Genomic DNA, 4,980 nt, shown 5'->3' with positions numbered 1-4,980 from the left:
GAAAAATGTAGGGGCTAACACACCCTTTTAATATGTTTTTAAATATTTTTAAGGTTTAAAAGTGTTTAAAGATTGTAGTTCTTAGTAGGAAAACATTATTTGAATGAATACCCTAATGGCAAGCCATTGTAGAATGTTTCTGTTGCATGGGGAGCAAAGGGTAGGGATTCTCTTCACAGAACCCCAGCTTTCTTCATGAGAAGGTCAGAGGTACACTGGTTTGTATTATTGCAACATCCATTAGGTGATTGAAGTTACTTTTCCTTCAGCCAGGGCTTTATTTGTCAGAAGGGCATTATGCTTGACCTCCAAATTTGGCTGACAGTTTACTGATGAGATTCATAACCTTTGGGTTGCTCTGGTATTTTGACATATTCGCTGGGTTCTGGGCCACCTCCTGGAAGGCCACCATAACTTCTGGACCCTGCATGGCTGCAAGAACTTCTGGATTACTAAGAATTTCTTTGAGCCCAGGCATTCCTGCCATTCCAGGCATCCCCCCTGCCATTCCAGGCATTCCTCCAGGAAAATTACCAGGCATTTCCCTAGGAAAGCCACCTGGGAAAGAGCCATACTGAGATCCTGATTGTTGTCTGGCTTCTTCCTCCCTCTGGGCTCTCTCATGTTCTCCAGAGCCTTCTTTTTTTTTTTTTTTTTTTTATAATTTTTTTTTTTTAAAGATTTTATTTATTATTTACTCGACAGACAGAGAGATCACAAGTAGGCAGAGAGGCAGGCAGAGACAGAGGGGGAAGCAGGCTCCCTGCTGAGCAGAGTTCAATGTGGGGCTTGATCCCAGGACCCTGGGATCATGACCTGAGCCAAAGGCAGAGGCTTAACCCACGGAGCCACCCAGGCGCCCCCTCTCCAGAGCCTTCTTAATCATTTCTATTCTTTCTTTGATCTCTCACTCTTCACATTTTCGCTCCTACTTTCTCTCATGTTCAGCAATTTTCTGGGCCCTCAGTTGAACTTCTTTCAGCATTGTACTAGCGTCTTCATCATAATCCAGTTTACAAGCGAGGGCAAGATCATGTGCGGCTTCTTCCCAATGGCCCGGAAGTCTTTGTGCTTTCCCTCGCCACTTATAAGGCACAACTGAATCAGGATTTATTTCAGTAGCTCTGTCATAGTCTCGAATGGCAGCATTTGGCTTCTGTAATTTGATGAAGACACTGGCTCTCTTGGCATACAGAATGGCCAAGCGAGGATTTAGTTTGATGGCATCTGTGAGCAAGTCAGTGGCTTTCTGTAGTTCACCATCATTTAGGGCATCAATGACAGCCACTTTTTTAATCATTTGCCTGATCCATCATTTCCTCATTTATCTCTACATTTTCATCTCCCATTTCTTGAGGGGCATCAGTATCTGGTTCAATCACACCTTCATTGTCAATTTCTAGATCACTTTCCTCACTTCATGGTTCATCTGTCCTAATGTTTTCCTCTGCCTTCTTACTATCTGGTTTTTCTTCCTTGATACTGTCTTCTGATTTAGTTTTATGAGTGGCAGGTGGTATTTTACCCTCCATGTTTTCCACCCACTCCTGCAGAAAATGCATTTCCTCAGTGCTCAGAATGCTTGGATCCTGCTTACACATTTTCATGAAGGCCCGAAGCTCGCTCACTTTGTGGGGGTCCATGGTCCAGAGGCAGTGGGAGACAGCAGGTGCGGCTGAGGTTGCGACCCGATTCCAGGTGCGGGTACTCGATTCCGGGTGCGGGTGCTCTAAGTGTTGGAGTCTTAAAGTGTATGTGTGTCTCTGTGTATTTATATATGTCTTTCTTCAGTCTCTCCTTGCCCTCTCTGTGGGGGCTAATTTCAGATTTTGCCCAGGAAGCTCCTGAGGTTTTCAGCCAACAAAAGTATGTGTGCAGAATTATATTTCCACAAGAGTGCTTGAGGGTGCTTGTCTTACCTCATCTTTGCTTCTGTGCTGGGTGATTATCACGATTTTGGGTAAATATTTAGGTGAAAAATGGTATCTAAAATATGCTTCAGTTTTACTTCTTTGATTATTAATGCAATATATTTAAAATTTTTCCTATTTATTAGCCATTTTATCCTCTTATTAAATTGTTCACTTTTATGAGGTAAAATACCAATTTATGTAAGTAATTTGCATACTTTCTCATATACATATTTATATAATATATATATAATATGTACATGAGAAACCTCACCATAAAGAGGAATTGGGTAGGAAAAGAAACTTTAAAAGATCAGCACACTGGGTGCCTGGGTGACTCAGTTGGTTAAGCATCTGCCTTCAGCTCAGGTCATGATCCCAGGGTCCTGGGATCGAGTCCCACATTGGGCTCCCTGCTCCTTGGGGAGCCTGTTTCTTCCTCTTCCTCTCTCTCTCTCTTTCTCTCTCTCTCTATCTGTAATGAATAAATAAATAAAATCTTAAAAAAAATGTTAAAAAAAGATGAGCACACTGTCAGCCCACAAACTGTAGAGAGTTTTCAGGGTGGCCAGTGTGCTCCAACCCCCTTTTTGTTTGCCCCCCAAAAAGCAACACTTCAAAAGAGTGTAAAGTTTAAAGACCATTCTGTTCATAAGCTATTCAAGATTTTTCCAGCATTAACTGATACAAAGCATGATGAGATGGCATTTTTAGACACAGCAGCTTCAGACCCAGAAAAGGGTGATGAGGTGAGTTTATTTAATGTGGCAAAATCAGTGACAAACACAATTTTCTTTTTTCTTTCAAGGAGGCAGGAAAGCAAATAAATGGTCACTTCAGCATAAGGGGAACATGATGATTCACTCTGTGAGTGGTTGGGAAAGGGATAAAGATAGGACAGGGAGTTGTTCTCAGAGGTCTCACAATCTTAATTTGTTTGTTCGCTTCTGAAAAAAAAAAATAAAAATAAAGTTTTTCAAAGATACCCTAAAGCTGAAAACCTGAGCCACACTCTCTTTTGGCTAACTCCTTCTGGAGTAACCTTTCTTTTCTTCCTTCCTTCCTTCTTCTTTTTTTTTTTTTTTTTAAGATTTCATTTATTTATCTGAGAGAGAGAAAAAAAACATGAACAGGAGGAGGGGTAGAGAGAAGCAGGCTCCCTACTGAGCAGGGAGTTCGATGCAGGGCTCCATCCCAAGACCCTGAGATCATGACCTGGGCTGAAGGCAGACACTCAACAGACTGAGCCGCCCAGGCACCCCTGGAATCCCCTTTCTAATTTGGCTGGTACACTGAACGGAGCAATGAAGTTTCCCCGAGTGGATCTCTTTCTGGGCTCTGGTTCTCAATAAGGCAGGCCCCTGCCACTTTCCCTCTTCTGTGTAGAGGGCGTTATGTGTTAAGCTGAAAAAGTTACTTTCCAAATGTGAGGAAGGGGTTAGACTGCTGCTTCAAAACTGTGGAATTATTTGGAATGTTTTACAAATGGTCGCTACATCGACAGCAACAAAAAAGGTAATTACGAAGTGTGTACATCACAATATACTTTTTAAAAAAAGATTATCTATTTATTTATTTATTTGAGAGAGAAAGGGAGAGAGTGCATGGAGGGAAGGGCAGAGGGAGAGAGAATCTCAAGCAGACCCCCTACTGAGCACGAGCCTGTCCTACGACACCCAGGGCTAGATCTCACAACCTTAAGAACATGACTCTGAGATCATGACCTGAGCTGAAATCAAGAGTTGGACATGTAACTGACCAAGCCACCTAGGAGTCCCCATTACAACATACTTTTAAAGACACTTCACATTGTGCTTACATTCCCTTAAATATTATTCCCAAAGATGCTCAGACTCAAGACCAACTGAAATCTGTAGGGAGAGGCACAGACTGGTGAAGAAGACACAGGAGTTAGGGTGGGAAAAGCGGCAAAAGGAGAAAACAGCCTTTCTGTTAAAGATGAGCCGTCAGTTTCAAGGCCAGTTTTGGGCAGGCTGGCCTCAAGCTGGAACCAGTGTCCGTGGGGAGGAGCAGCCGCAGGGTGGGATTGGGGTGCTGTACATATCATTCAGTTTAGGCAGAAGATGATCTGGCATCCTTTGTGTACAGAGATGCTCCTCTTTGGTGCATTTCTGCTTATCTTCCAAATCATCAGTTATCCTCTCTGACTTAGGTACTGAGCTCTCCATAAACTCAGCATCAGTCTCTGCCTGCTTGAGTTTAACAGTGAGAATCTTTATTTCTTTTTCTTTGTCTCCCTTTTGAGAGTACTTTTCTTGTGCATCACTCAGCCACTTTAGGTTCTGGTCCGTCTGTCTTATCTGCTCATCCACCTCCTGGCAATGGAAGTCTGTCAGCTCAGCTCATTCCTCTGTGCATTCCAGGTCCCCCTCAGTAGTCACCAACTTCTGAGCCACCCCATCATACTTCTGGTCTGCTTCTTCTGCAGTGTGCTCAGCTTGTTTGAGTTGGATTTCCTGGAGTTCCATCTTTTCTTCATCTCTTAAGGCTCAGCTTTTGGTAACCTTCATACCACTCTTACTTTCATCAGCAGCTTTCTTGGCTTCCTCCAGCTTTTGCAGGGCATGGTCCAGTTCCTCTTCAATGAGCTGGATCCTGTGTTTCAAGGAGATCACCTGAGCCTCAGCCTGATCCTAGGCCCACCTTTCTCCTCCACCTCCTGCTACAGGTGCTCCGCCCTCTCCTCTGCCTCGTTGGCTTGTGCTGCAGAACCTGCAACTTGCACTTCACTGCTTCAGTGGTGGTGATCCCGGCCATGGTGCCCCCTCCCAGCCCCTGCCAGTGCTCAGCTTCCTGCCTCCTCTCCTCAGAGCCGCAGCCGCTTCTCTGTAATGCTTTTTGGTTATATGAGACAGAAAGCCACTTCAAACTAGCTTAACAAAGAGTGGGAATTTCCTGGCTCACTGATGGCTCCCGAGAACTGCCTTATGTATTGCTGAGTTCAGGGACTAAATAGCATCATCCAGACTCAGACTATTTCTCAGCTTGGATGTCCCGGGGACTGATGTAATTCAGGTAGACCTTTCCTCCTTGTGACAGAATGACGACG

General features: G+C 44.0%; 2 pseudogenes across 2 annotated transcripts; both read right to left on the bottom strand.

Moving 5' to 3' along the window:
* Nucleotides 1-295: 295 nt before the first annotated feature.
* LOC308346371 (hsc70-interacting protein-like) lies at nucleotides 296-1,643 on the bottom strand (annotated as a pseudogene). Its single transcript has 2 exons — nucleotides 853-1,643; nucleotides 296-627 (listed from the first exon to the last, which is right to left on the bottom strand). The product of its transcript is annotated as a hsc70-interacting protein-like (transcript).
* Nucleotides 1,644-3,910: 2,267 nt separating this feature from the next.
* Nucleotides 3,911-4,688, bottom strand: LOC308346651 (annotated as a pseudogene). Its single transcript has one exon. The product of its transcript is annotated as an uncharacterized misc_RNA (transcript).
* Between the last annotated feature and the right edge of the window lie 292 nt (nucleotides 4,689-4,980).

The sequence above is a fragment of the Martes martes genome (genome assembly GCF_963455335.1).
Source record: "Martes martes genome assembly, chromosome: 7".
NCBI lineage: Eukaryota > Metazoa > Chordata > Mammalia > Carnivora > Mustelidae > Martes > Martes martes.
This window is presented reverse-complemented; position numbering and strand designations above follow the sequence as displayed.